We start from the raw sequence: 15,023 nt of genomic DNA, 5'->3' as shown, positions 1-15,023 counted from the left end.
ATCCATCAAGATGAGCTCAGCATCATCCCCCCGAATTTGCTTCTCCCTGAAGGGCCCCAGCCTCACAGTCTCCCAGGCCAGAAGCCTCAACTCATGCTTCTCCCAAGCCCCACCGCTAGGCAACCCCCAAGGCTCTGAGAGTCTTCCCACTAAGCAGGAGCCCAGGGTACCAGCCACTCTCCCCACTCCTGAGGTACCCGGCAAGCCCAGGCCACCACCATCTTTTTCCTGGAGGCTAGCAACAGCTTCCTAACTAAACCTGTCTCCAGCCTTGCCCTCACACACCTGGCCTCCTCCCACATCCACACTGTTCACAGAGCCATTGGGCGCCCAGATCTGAGCCCAGCCCACTCCTACTGACTTTCCTTCTGTAGTCCCCATCTGCCTCCTCAGCTGCCCTTTCTGCCCTTCCTGCTCCCTTTCCAGCCTCACCCAGGCAGCTCAGCTGAGCCCCTTAGCTCCCTCACCACAGCAGCCCCTCAACCCCCATGGTCACTCTATCTGGAATTCCTTGCCATACTCTTCCACCTGGGGAATTCCCAGTCATTTTTCAAGGCCCAGTTCAGAGGTCCCTTCTCTGTGAAGCCTTCCATGCTTCCCCCGCTACAGAGCGGGTCATCCCTCCTCTGTGGTCCCATGTCCCTTCTTTCATGCTTCTGCTCCAGCACCTACCACACCAGACTGTGATTGTCTGTTTATACCTCTGAGCTCCACCAGGGTGTGTCTTACCCATCTCTGCATCCCCAGCACACAGCCGGCACCCAGGGTCTGCTAAACCAATGAGCTAAAGAGACAGAAAGAGATGTGACAGTTCAGGAGGGAGGAGGGGAGAACAAAAGCCAGGCAGTAAGAGTGAAGGAGGCACAGAGAATGATGGGGGCCCCGTAGTAAGGGGAGAGAGTGGCAGACAGGAGCTGATGGGGTCACCCACAGATGGGCCCTTCCCTCCAGGAGCCCCAGCACATGGAATAGGCACAGCCCTGGCCCAGCAGCACAGGGCACTCAATCCATGCTGGTTGACTGGTCAAAGGGGTGCTCAGGTGGGAGGTGTAAGACACAGGGGAAAGGGTCAAGAGGCTTAGACGAGTAGATAGAGTAGAGAAAGGCCAGGCTGGGCCCCTCCCTCCCCCAGAGCCGTGCACACTGGCTGCACTCCCAGGAAACATTCCCCAGCCTACCCAGCCCCCTTCACCACAACCTCCCCAAACACAGGGCAAACCTCCCACCCCAGCTCTTCAGGGTTCTGGCAATAGCGGTGCCCGCAGCTGATGCTGAAGCAGAAAGCTCAGCCAGGCCTGGCAGCCCCCGCCAGCTGGTCCTTTGTGGTCACAGGTGGGTTTCTTGGGGCATCTCCTCCCTCAGGAAGGTGTCCACACCCTCCCCAGTTGTCTTCCAGTGGACAGAGCATCCTGTTACCCGTCAGCTCCTCTCAAGGCGAGGAACAGCTCCAGCCTCTCCTGCAGCCAGGATGCTGGGCCCCATGCAGCTCCAAGGAGACACCTTCTCTTCCAATCAAAAAGCCCATTTTAGTAGCAGGGCCCTGAGAGTGCAAACCCAGAGGCCACAGAAAGAGCCATCTAGGGACGGGAGCTGAGGGGTCCTGTCCTGGAAGGAATGTCAGCCACTAGTGCTCAGCAGCCTGGACCTTGGGTCTCTTCCACATTCCCACAGGTTACCCCACCCCACCTCTGCCTCCTGGCACACAGCCTGCCACCTACCCAAGGGAAAGAGACCATTCTGTTAACTCTAATGTACAGCCTGCTGGTACCCACTAGGATCACCTGTAGAGCTTTTTATTTATTATTTATTTATTTACTTATTTATTTTGTCTTTTTGCCTTTTTTAGGGCCACTCCTGCAGCATATGGAGGTTCCCAGGCTAGGGGTCGAATCGGAGCTGTAGCTGCTGGCCTATACCACAGCCACAGCAATGCGGGATCCGAGCCACGTCTGCGACCTACACCACAGCTCACCGCAACACCGGATCGTTAACCCACTGAGCAAGGTCAGGGATCGAACCCGCAACCTCATGGTTCCTAGTCAGATTCGGTAACCACTGCGCCACGATGGGAACTCCCACCTGTAGAGCTTTTTTAAAAAAACAAAAATGATGCCTGACCCCTGTTTCAGACCAATTAAATCAGAAGCTCTGGGGGTAGCATTTAGGTAACTATATCTTTTTAACTTGTTACTGACATATAATTTACATATTAAAAAGTGCACATAAAGCAAGTGTGCAGTGCAATGCGTTTCACAGTGGAGCGCACCTGAAAACCCAGTCCCCAGGAGCCCCGCCTGCTCCTTGTGCCCCCGTCAAGGGGAACCACCGTCCTGACTTCCAACAGCAGAGATGGTCCTTGCCTCTTCAGGGACTTTCTATGGATGGAATCACACAGGGCGGGTTTTTACTCAGCAGCGCGTTTGTGAGATTCATCCATGGTACCGTGTGTGGTTGTAAACTGTGCATTTTCACTAATGTTAAGAACCCCATTTTAAGGACAGGTTGCAACTGATTTATTAATTTTACTCTTGAGGGGCAACCTACATTGTGTTTCCCGTTTTTGCTGATTACAAAATCACTGCTACAGACATTCCAGCACCTGCCTTGTGGACACAGGTATTCATTTCAATGAGTAAACACTTAGCATTGGCATTGTTGGGTCATGAGTTTCAGCTTCAGGCTTTTAAAAGGTCGGATGATTTTAAACCCCTCCTTTCTTTGTGACTCAGAGAAAAATGCATATGTCCTGGTCTCCAAGGCCAATCCTCTTGTGTGAGTTCTGAACCTGAGGCCCTGACCTGCCTATACCTTCACCCAGCCCTTTGGAGTTCCAGGAACATCCTCGCCGAGACAGGGCATCACACTGTTTATAGAGATTTCCTTCATCCGTTAAGGTCACAGAGTACATTTCCTATGCTGTGCCAAGGAAGTAAGACCAGCCTTCCTGAGTGGCAGCGGCTGGCTTTGAGCCACACTGTGTCTTTCCCAAGAGCCTCCTACCTTTCTCTAGGGGCCACTGTCCCAACACACTACCCAGAAACTGGTTGACAGACCTCCCCCCAAGGGAAATTGGAATAATGTGGATGGAGTCAGCCTCATCAACACACTGAAACTTGAAAGGCACCTTCCTTTTTGAAAAATAACTATTTCGTCTTACATCAAAGCTGCACATACACACTTCCACAGAAACTGTCCCTTACTTTTTATTTTCTAAGCTGATATTCCATATCCTGGGCAAGAGCTTTGCCCTTTCCATCCATTCGCAAAAGGGGAGAGAATCCCACAATTGAGTTCCATACAGAGTGCGAGGGGGCGGGACTCAGTGAGTTGGGGGTCACATGCTGGGTCCCAATCCTACTGTCTTGCTCAGCAACCCTGGCAAAGGACTCCAGGTGGGGCAAGCCCTCAGCCTGGTCACATACCTGCTTCCCAGGAGCTGGTCTGAGAACCCCTGGGCCAGGAACAGGCTTCGCTTCCCTTGCCTACATTGTGCCAGATTTGAAATGATGGGGGATGTGGCAGCAGAAGCCCGGCTTCCCAAGATGGCCCAGTTTATCCCAGGTGACCCTGACCATGGCCAACAGAGTCACAGGTATGCTCCAGACCCAAGCAAAGCCACCCACAGGCTGACCCATGGCCTCTTTAGAACAAAAAGATGGGTGGCCCATCAGAATCCCTTTCTGGTGAATCCTAACTGGGAAATACAGGATGTAGAGGTGAGTGAGACAGGGAACAGGCAGGAGAGAGCGGCAGGTGTGTGGGGGTGGAGTCACCAGGTGCACCAGGAGACTGGGTCTAAAATGAGCAAGGGAGTGGAGAGGCAGGTGGGCCATGGGCCAAGCTCCCCCACCTCTGCCCCTGTCTGGGAGGCAGCAAAGGGGGTCCACCCACCTCAACTGCTTTTCAATTTTCCATCCTGCTTCCAGGGCCCGGCCTTGCAGCCAAGACCCGAAACCCCCACAACTGGCTTGCCCAAAGACCACAAATGACACACAACTGGAGCTCAAATCCAAACTCCAGACTGGCCGAAGGTGTGCACTCTTCCTACCTGGCACACTGCCCTCTCCTAGAGCTTTCCCTGATACAAGCCTGGCTCCCGCTCTCCCCACAGGCCCCATGAAGGAGGATGAGGGAAGACAGAGGTGGTGGGGGGTGGGAGGGTCTTTTGGGCTAAGATGACTATGCAGAGTCCCTCTGGGGAGTGGGGTTCCCCATATCAGACATGTACTCCCCCCGCCCCCTGCTTTTATCTCCCCTACTCCAAGAACCAAACTGGGAGAGCTCATTGCTCAGGAGATGTGGGCTGGACCAGCCCTCATGGGGAGGCTGGATTCAGCTGGAATAAGGACCTCTTTGAGCTCTGGTGCTAACAAGAACTCCTACCTACAGGCATCTCAAAAACTCTGGTCCTCTCATCCAACGGGAGCTGGGAGAGCCGACAGCAAGGCTGGCCCTGTCTCCCTCGCTTATTCCACAGCCAAGCTACTTGGATGACTGGACCAGCACACTGACCGCCTTTCCCTGCTCCCTGACCCCCCCACCCCGGCCTGGGCTCTCTCAGCACACCAGAAAGGCAGATTTTGAGAACAAAGTGCTCAGGCTGATTCCTCTCCTCCTAATGGGCTGCCCCTCCCGCTCTGCCTGAGCCCCGCTCGGCTAAGCTGCTCCTGCCCCAGATGGAGCTCCCCTGGCCCTCATCCATTAGCACTTCTCCTCGCTGAAGCCTGGCCACCTGTACCTCCAGGGAGAGCAGACCCTGCCCTTGCTCTGCCCACCCAGCCGCTCAGATGGCTTCCTTTGCTGCACTGCCTATTGTGGCTGTGTCCCCACTAGACCGCCTTAGTCAACTTCCACCCCAGGGGCCTCGCACAGCTTCAGGCGGATAGTAAGTGCTCAATAACTGTTAACCAAATAGACAAATGCCCCCTGTCGAAAAGTCCTAGTAGTTTGTTCAGCAGCAGCAGGGCCTCAGGACTCAAACAAGAGACCTAGAGTGAGAGAACTCACTCAAGTTCACCTCTGGCTCCACCTGACCCTCTAGGTGTCCCCCAGGCACCTCCCTCCTCAAAAAAATGGGGAGAATCCCCTCTCTGGCCTGCAGATGGTCAGGGCTGCTTTCAGGATATGAGAGAGGCATGGCCTAGCCTTGGGGAAGGTGCCAGTCCTCACCACCTTGCCCACTGAGTTTCACACCCCTGCCCACACCACTGAGAGTGGAGTTGCCCCCACCCCGTCCTATCATGTCCCTTGAAGGATGCCTAGAGGTGAGCTCCCCCTGGGAAGCGGAGATGCACCCACAAAGCTCCATACGTGTCCTACGTGCCTGAATCTTTGCCCTGGGACCACAGCCAGAGAGCGTGGCTGCAAGCAGGGCCCTCTATACCTGGATGGCACCCATGGACTGCCTCTCACCACACCCCAGGCCCAGAGGGGCTCCTGCAGTGCAGGCCCACCCATACTCAGGGTCCCACTCTCTCCCTCCCCTCCATCAGAGGTTTGAGACCAGCAGTTGCTGCCCCCTTCCTGGCCAGAGCTCAAAGGCCTACAGTGAGAAGAGTCCCCAGAGAGACAGACAGACAAATAGCCAAAACCTAGAAGCTTGGCTCCTGGACATCTGCAGGACTTCCTACAAAGCCCAGGCTGCCACAGAGCAGGGAATCAGTTCTGCAGAGCGTGCCTGCCTATTGCTGGCCTCATCCCTCGGTGCCCACTGCTGGAGTAGCATGTTTGAGCTGGCACCCCGGCCCTGGTCACAGACCACTTTTTCTTGGCAGGCCACTCAGAACCTGGATGTTTCCAGACAAGAAGCTGGTCATTCAGGTCTAAACACAGGATTGCATTCATTCAGAAACAGAGTACTCCTGTGCTCCTGGGGGCCACCCTCTGCCGGGCCTGCTGAGAGAAGGGACCACAGACACCCTCAGATGCTCGCCCCCCACGCAAGGCTGCCATGAGGTGTGGCAGAATCACTCTGACTTTGGGGACCCACCCGGCTCTTCTGAGGGCATAGGCAGTCTCAAGTGGTCTCAGAGTCCCGAAAGAGCCTGGTGTGGGGGCAGGAAGACAGGGAGGCAGGCCTGGAAGTGCCTCTCAGCACTGAGGGGCCTTGGGGAAGCCACTCTGTCCTTCCGAGCCTCAGTTACTTCTCTGCGAAATGGCAAGAAAGTCTAAGGCCGGGAGGAAAAGCAAACTTTCTGGGGGAATAACAAAGCCAGGCCGGGAACCTGCTTTATGGCAGATGGCCACTGGCTCTCTGTGGTCAGAAGAACCACAATCCCAGGAGAGGCTGGCAAAAGCACAGCCCTCAGAAGACTGCTGGCCCCTCTGCCTCCCTCCTAGAAATGCCAGCTGAATGTCTGCATTCCTCAGCTCTGTGTAAGTGCTGTGTATATGGAGAATAAGGCAAGGTACTATCCCCAAGACGCCTGGTAGGAGAGGCAGACATGACATACATATTTATAGAGATGAATACATAATTATAACTGTGCAATGTATGCTATGAAGGAAAAGCACAGTGTCCTAGGAGGACCTCTGTCAAGGAGCCCTGATCAACTATGCAAATCAGGGAAGACCTCCCTGAATCAGCAGCAGCAGCAGCATTTGAGCTGATAGCCAAGGGATGCTAATCAGACTGGGGGAGAAGGGTCGCTGTGGAGGGCTTATTATGTGCAAAAGCCCTGAGGTGTGTGGCATATATGAGAAACAAACAGAGCCTTTGTGTCTGGAGGGTAGAGGTGAGCAGTGAAGTGCTGAGCTATGAGGCTGGAGAGGTTGGCAGAGCTGGATGGACCCTAGGAAGGGTTTTTGTCATTTTCTTAGAAGCAATGGGGAACCAAGGAAGAGATTTAAAGGGGAAAATACGGAGTTCCCGTCGTGGCGCAGTGGTTAACGAATCCGACTAGGAACCATGAGGTTGCGGGTTCGGTCCCTGCCCTTGCTCAGTGGGTTAACGATCCGGCGTTGCAGTGAGCTGTGGTGTAGGTTGCAGGCGCGGCTCGGATCCCGCGTTGCTGTGGCTCTGGCGTAGGCCGGTGGCTACAGCTCCGATTCGACCCCTAGCCTGGGAACCTCCATATGCCGCGGGAGCGGCCCAAGAAATAGCAACAACAGCAACAACAACAAAAAGACAAAAGACAAAAAAAAAAAAAAAGGGGGGGGGGAAATACACAATCAACGTTGTATGTTAAAGAGCATGGAAGAGTATCTGTTTGAGCTGGCATTCCTGGACATGGTCACAGATCAGTCTAATAGATTCCTTTCAAAGCAGTCCAAAGGGGGCGGGGGCAGGAAGAGGAGAGGATGTATATAGATGAGGTAGGAACAAGCTTATGCTGGTGGTTATTGTAGTTGATGGTGATGGATACATGGGCGTCCATCCTATAACCCTCCTCCTCTTTTGTATATGTTTAAAATTGTCCATGAAGATAGGCCAGTTAGGAGACTGTATTCCAGCAGAATAATGATGTCTCAGATTTCGTGGGAGTGCTGGTGACAGAGGATGAGGGATGGATTCAGGATATATATTTCCAAAGAGAAGTCAACCCAGACTTAGTGATCAAGTGGATGTGGGGCCTAAGGGAAAAAGCGTCAAATATGACTCCAGGTTTCTGGCTTAAGCAAGTAGGATCCTGCTCTGTTTTGCTGAGACAAAACAGGGTGGGGGGAAATGCATGGGGAAAAGAACATGTTTGAAAGAGACAATCATGAGTTCAGTCTTGAACATGTGTGAGAAACATTTAAATGGAGATATCAAGTTATATATGAGTAAGGAAGGTTGAGGCTGGAAAGATACGTATCTGAGTTACTGGCCCATGGTTGGGTACAGGAGCTAGGAAGATCCCCCAGGGAAAGTGGGTATATAAAGAAGAGACGCTATCAAAAAGGGTACCAAGACCAATTCAATGGGAGAAAGAACATTCTTTTCAACAAATGTTCAGGGATAACATGAAAAAGAATTAAGGTGGACCCCTAACTCGCATCATATACAAACGTTAACTCAAAAATGTCAGAGATAAAACTATAAAACTCTTAGAAGAATCAGAGGGGTAAATCTTTTATCGGGCAATGGTCCCTCTCTCTCTTTTTTTCTTTTTTGGCCACCCCACAGCATATGTAGTTCCTGGACCAGGGATCAGATCAAATCTGAGCCACAGTTGTGACTTACTCTGCAGGTGCAGCAATGCCAGATCCCTAACCTACTGTGCCAAGCCAGTGATCCAACCTGCATCCCAGCACACCATAGTTGCTGCTGATCCTGTTGCACCACAGTGGGAACTTCAGGCAATGGTCTCTTAAGATATGACACCAAAAGCACAAGAAACAGAAGAAAAAAATAGATAAATTGAATTTCACCAAAATTAGAAACTTTTGGAATTCCCTGGTTGCTCAACTGGTTAAAGATTCAACTTAGTCAATGCTATGGTTGTAGTTACTGCTGTGGCACAGGTTCAATCCCCACCTCAGGAAGTTTCACATGCTGAGGTGCTGCCAAAAAAATAAATGATTTTAAAATAAATAAATAAAAATAAAACAAAATTAGAAACTTTTGTGCTGCTAATGATATTAAGAAAGTGAAAAGAATGAGAGAAAATATTTGTAAATCATATATGTGATAAGGGACTAGTATCTAGAATATGTAATGGACTATTACAAACTTGAAGATATTACACTAAGTGAAATAAGCCAGTCACAAAAAGAAAACATTGTAAGGCTCCACTTATATGAAGTATTTAGAGTAGTCAAATTCATAGAAACCAAAAGTAGAATGGTGGTTGCCAGTTAATGGAAAATTATTTAATGGATATGAATTTCAGTTTTGCAAGATAAAAAAGTTCTGGAGATTGATTACGAATATGAATATTTAACACTTGAATTGTACAAATTATCTTAGAAATGGTTAAGATGGTAAATTTTATGTTATTTTTTTTTCTTAACCACAATTAAAATTTTTCAAAAGAACACTTAAAACTGAACAATAAAAAAACAAAGAATCCGACTAAAAATGGGCAAATATTTAAACATTTTTCCAAAGAAGCTATCAAATAATCAATAAGAGGAGTTCCTGTTGTGGCTCAGCAGTAATGAACCCAACTATACAGTATCCATGAGGATATGCATTCAATCCCTTGCCCCTCTCAGTGGGTTAAAGATCTGGGATTGCCATAAGCTATGGTGTAGGTTGCAGTTACAGCTCAGATCCAATGTTGCTGTGGCTGTGGCATAGCTTGGCAGCTGCAGCTCCAATTCAACCTCTAATCTGCAACTTCCATATGCCATGGGTGTGCCTTTCCCCCCCCAAAAAAAATCAACAAGTGCACAAAAAGATGCTCAACATCATTAGTCATCAGGAAATACTCATCAAAACCATAATGTGATACCACTTCACACCCCCCAAGGAGAATGTAATCAATATCAGGTGTTAGTGAAGATGTGGAGAAACTGAAACCCTCACTCACTGTTGGTAGGACTATAAAATGGTGCAATTGGGCTTCTCTCTAGGTGGCAGCAGAAAGTGGGAGCAGTGACTGCCAATGGTACAGAGTTGGGACCACTGAAACCTGCTGTGCTTATGCATGCACTTCCAGGGACCCACAGCACATCACCAAAGCCTCTTAAGAAACTGAGGGCAGATCCCAGTCCTCACCAGATGGGAAGGCTGAAAATCCAATAGAAAATCTGCAATCTTGCTGCCTAAAGAACCAGAGGACAAGAATATGGAGCAACTATACCACGAGAAAGTGAGAGAAGAAATATAAGAAAGCCTTCTCTACTAAGAGTATATAAAGAAGGAACTGTCAAAGAAGTAAAAGAAGAGGAGAAACGGTCACAGATTACAAGAATTTTAAGAAGTTCAAGGAATGTATCAACTTCCTCTAATGGCCATTGAAGCCTAAAGATGGAGAAATTTGGTATTGTAAAAAATGTTTTAAAAGTATTCATGAGAGTTCCCGTCGTGGCCCAGTGGTTAACAAATCCGACTAGGAACCATGAGGTTGCGGGTTCGATCCCTGGCCTTGCTCAGTGGGTTAAGGATCCAGCATTGCCGTGAGCTGTGGTGTAGGTCGCAGATGCAGCTCAGATCCTGCGTTTCTGTGGCTCTGGTGTAGGCTGGCGGCTACAGCTCTGATTCGACCCCTAGCCTGGGAACCACCATATGCCGCGGAAGCGGCCCTAGAAAAGGCAAAAAGACAAAAAAAAAAAAAAAAAAAAGTATTCATGGAGGAGTTCCCATCGTGCCACTGCGGAAACGAATGCAACTAAGAACCATGAGGTTGCGGGTTTGATCCCTGGCCTCGCCCGGTGGGTTAAGGATCTGTCATTGCCATGAGATGTGGTTTAGGTCACAGATGCGGCTCTGATATGGCATTGCTGTGGCTGTGACATAGGCCGGCAGATGTAGCTCTGATTCAACCCCTAGCCTGGGAACCTTCAGAAACCGCTGGTGCAGCCCTAAAAAATAATAATAATAAAAGCAATAAAGTATTCATGAAGGAGCTCACCTTCACTAATAAAAGCAACAAAATTACAACCACCTACTGAACAACCTTCAACAAAATAGACTGGAAGCTATCAAAAAAGATATGCTACTCCAGAAGACAAAGAGGAGGCCATATTGAGACAGTAGGAGGGGTGGTTACACAATATAAGCAACCCCATACCCGCTGGATGGGCAGCCCATAGACTGGAAAGTAACTATATTGCAGAGGCACACCCATGAGAGTAAGAGTTCTGAGTCCCAGATCAGGTTCCTATGCCTAGGGATCTAGCACTGGCAGTAGGAGCCCTGGAGCATCTGGCATTGAGGGCCAGCAGTGCTTGTGTGCAGGAGCTCCATGGGACTGGGGAAAATGGAGACTCTACTCTTTTTTTTTTTTTTTCCCCACTGTACAGCAAGGGGATCAAGTTATCCTTACATGTATACATTACAATTACATTTTTTCCCCAACCTTTGTTCTGTTGCAATATGAGTGTCTGGACATAGTTCTCAATGCTATTCATCAGGATCTCCTTGTAAATCTATTCTAAGTTGTGTCTGATAAGCCCAAGCTCCCGATCCCTCTCACGAGACACCACTCTTAAAGGCACACACAGGCTTTCATATGCACTGGGTCCCAGGGCAAAGCAAAGACTCCAAAGGAATCTGAGTCAGACCTGCCTGCATTTCATGGAGGATCTCCTGGGAAAACAGGGGTCAACTGTGGCCCACTGAGGGAAAAACATTGGAGGCAAAGGTCTCAAGAATAATCACAGGTGTGAACTCCTGTAGGGTGACCATGGTGGAAAAATCTGGCCCCATCCATCAAGGCTGAGAAGCCCCAGGCCCAACAACAAACCAGATGGGAACATAGCCCCACTCATCAGCAAACATGCTGCCTAAAGGTGCCCCAGGTACACAGCTGTCTCTAATCACACCCAGAGACAAATCCCCACCCACCAGAGGGATAAGAATCAGCTCCACCTACCAGTGGACAGGCACCAGTCCCTCCCATCAGGAAGCCTACAGCAAGTGCCCGTACCAACTTCAGCAACAAGGCAGGCAGACATCAGAAGCAAGAGAGGCTACAACCCTACTGTCTGCAAAAAGGAGACCACACCAAAAATCTATAAAAAATGAAAAGGCAGAGAATTATGATTCAGATAATGAAGAAAAAAAAAAAAAACGAAAAACAGGAGTTCCTATCGTGGCTCAGTGGTTAACGAATCCAACTAGGAACCATGAGATTGTGGGTTCGATCCCTGGCCTTGCTCAGTGGGTTAAGAATCTGGCATTGCCATGAGCTGTGGTGTAGGTCGCAGATGCAACTTGGATCTCATGTTGCTGTGGCTCTGGTGTAGGCTGGTAGCAACAGCTCCAATTAGACCCCTAGCCTGGGAACCTCCATATGCCACAGGATCAGCCCTAGAAAAGACAAAAAAAGAAAGAAAGAAAAAAAGAAAGAAAGAAAAACAGCTAAGTGATCTGGAGATTATCAGCCTCAATGAAAAAGGCTTTAGACTGATGATAGCAGAGATGATTCAAGATCTTGGAAATAAGCTGGAGGCAAATACTGATAAATTATAAGAAACATTAAGCAAAGAAATAGAGATTTAAAGATTAAATCCTTTTTGCAGACAGTAGGGTTGTAGCCTCTCTTGCTTCTGATGTCTGCCCGCCTTGTTGCCGAAGTTGGTACAGGCGCTTTGCAAGCAGAGATGCAAAATACAATAATTGAAATAAAAAATTCACTAGAAGGAATCAATGACAGAATATAGGAGGCAGAAGAATGAATATGCAAGATGGAGGACAAGGTGGAAATCATGACATGGAACAGATGAAGAAAAAAGACTGAAAAGAAATGAATACAGGCTAAGAGAATTCTGGGACACTTTCAAACACAACAACATATATATTATAGGGGTGCCAGAAGAAGAGAGAGACAAAGGGCCAAAGAAAATATTTGAAAAGATAATGGTCAAAAATTTCCTAACATGAGAAAGGAATCACTCACTCAAATCCAGGAAGCACAGCAAGTAGCATATAAAATAAACCCAAGGAGGAACGCCCAGAGACACATATTAATCAAGCTGACCAAAATTAATAACAGAAAAAATATTTCTAGCTGCTTAGCTAGAAAAAAGAAACAAATAACATACAAGGGAACCCCGATAAGGTTATTGGCTGATTTTTCAGCAGAAACTCTGCAGGCCAGAAGGGAGTGGCACAATACACTTAAAGTGATGAAAGGAAAAAAACTCCAACCAAGATTACTCTACCTAGCGAGGCTCTTCTTCAGATTTGAAGGAGAAATCAAAAGCAAAAGCTAAGAGAATTCGGGATCACTAAACCAGTTTTACAACAAATACTAAAGGAACTTCTCTAGGTGGAAAAAAAAGGCCACAACTAGAAATGAAAATATTATAAATGATAAGGCTTACCTGTAAAGGTATACATATATAGTAAAGGTAGGAAATCATCCACACACCATAAAAAATATGCTACCAAAACCAGAAATCATGAGAAGAGGAGGGTAAAAATGCAGGATACTGGAAATGCACTTGCAATTAAGAGACCAACAACTTAAAATAACTATAGGAATGTATATACATTCCTATATCAAAACTTCATGGTAACTGCAAACCAAAAATCTACAATACATACACACACAAATAAGAAAAAGCAATCCAAAGACAATACTAAAGATAGTTACCAAACCACAAGAGAAAAAGAGAAGAAGGGAAGAAAAAAGACCAACAAAAACAAGTCCAAAACAATTAATAAAATGGCAATAAGAACATACATATCAATAATTACCTTAAATGGGAGTTCCCATCATGGCACAGTGGAAACAAATACGACTAGGAACCATGAGGTTGCAGGTTTGATCTCAGGCCTCACTCAGTGGATTGAGGATCCAGGATTGCCGTGAGCTGTGGTGTAGGTCGCAGATGCAGCTCAGATCTGGCGTTGCTGTGGATGTGGTATAGATCAGCAGCTATAACTCCAATTAGATCCCTAGCCTGGGAATCTCCATGTGCCATGAGTGTGGCCCTAAAAAGCAAAAAAATAAATAATAAATAATTACCTTAAATGTAAATGGATTAAATGCCCCAACCAAAAGACATAAACAGGCTAAATGGACACAAAAGCAAGACCAGTATATGTGCTGCCTTCAAGAGATTCACTTCAGTTCTAGGACACACGCAAATTGAAAGTAAGAAGATAAAAGAAAGTATTTCTTGCAAACAGAAATCAAAAGAAAGCTGGAGTAGCAATACTCATATCATACAAAAGAGACTTTAAAACAAAGACTATTATAAGAGACAAAGAAGGACATTGCATAATGATGAAAGGATCAGTCCAAGAAGAATATATAACAATTGTAAATATATATCCACCCACCATAGGATCACCTCAATATATAGGGCAAACTGCTAACAACCTTAAGAGGAGAAATTGACAATAACACATTAATAGTGGGGGACTTTAAAACTCCACTTACAGCAATGGACAGATCATCCAGACAGAAAATCAACAAGAAAACACAGGCCTTAAATGATGCATTAGACCAGATGGGTTTAGTAGATATTTATAGAACATTCCATCCAAAAGCAGCAGAATATGCATTCTTCTCAAGTGCACATGGAACATTCTCTAGGATAGATCACATTCTGGGCCACAAATCAAGTCTTAGTAAATTTAAGAATATTAAAGTCATATCAAGCATGTTTTCCTACCACAATGATATACAAGTGGAAATCAACAACAAGAAAAAAAACCTACAAAAAACATAAACACATGGAGACTAAACAACATACTACTAAACAACCAATGGATCACTGAAGAAATCAAAGAGGAAATTAAAAAATACCTAGAAGCAAATGACAATGATGACACAATAATCCAAAACCTATGGATTGCAGCAAAAGCAGTTCTAAGAGGGAAGTTTATAGCAATACAAGCCTAACTCAGAAAACAAGAAAAAGCTCAAAAAACAACCTAACTCTACATCTAAAGCAACCAGAGAGAGAAGAACAGACAAAACCCAAAATTTTGGGAAAGAAATCATAAAGATCAGAGCAGAAATAAATGACACAGAAATGAAGAAAACCATAGAAAAGATCAATGAAACTAAAAGCTGATTCTTTGAAAAGATGAACAAAATTGATAAACCTTTAGCCAAACTCATCAAGAAAAAAAAGAGAGAGAGGACTCAAATCAATAAAATTAGAAATGAAAAAGGAGAAGTTACAATGGACATCACAGAAATACAAATCATCATGAAACTACTCCAAGCAACTATATGCCAATAAAATGGATTACCTAGAATAAACGGACAAATACTTAGAAATGAACAATCTTCCAAGACTAAACTAAGATAAAATAGAAAAGGTGAACAGACCAATCACAAGTACTGAAATTGAAACTGTGATTAAAAAACTTCCAACAAATAGATGCTCCCATCATGCTAAGCAGTTAATGAACCCAACTAACATCCATGAGGATGCAGGTTCAATCCCTCACCTCACTCAGTAGGATAAGGATC

The 15,023-nt window shown here is 46.9% G+C and overlaps 1 protein-coding gene across 10 annotated transcripts in view; it reads right to left on the bottom strand.

The window, feature by feature from the left end:
• GRAMD2A (GRAM domain containing 2A) overlaps positions 1-15,023 on the bottom strand; it is a 44,947-nt gene that overhangs the window by 12,708 nt on the left and 17,216 nt on the right. For 2 of the 10 annotated variants that reach the window (XM_084968919.1, XM_084968920.1), the window contains exon 1: positions 13,292-13,528. The exons of 7 other annotated variants lie outside the window; for them this stretch is intronic. The gene's annotated coding sequence lies outside the window, so the exon portion shown is untranslated. Of the gene's footprint in view, positions 1-729; positions 785-13,291; positions 13,529-15,023 lie in introns of those variants that run through there. One more of the 10 variants, XM_084968918.1, reaches the window with a different exon arrangement.

The sequence above is a fragment of the Sus scrofa genome, chromosome 7 (assembly GCF_054392235.1).
Source record: "Sus scrofa isolate SSC_HxYL_T2T_F1_AM1 chromosome 7, Sscrofa_HxYL_maternal_Yorkshire_Landrace_v2.0, whole genome shotgun sequence".
Classification (NCBI taxonomy): domain Eukaryota; kingdom Metazoa; phylum Chordata; class Mammalia; order Artiodactyla; family Suidae; genus Sus; species Sus scrofa.
Note: the sequence above shows the minus strand (reverse complement) of the source record. Positions and strands in the feature narration are given on the sequence as shown.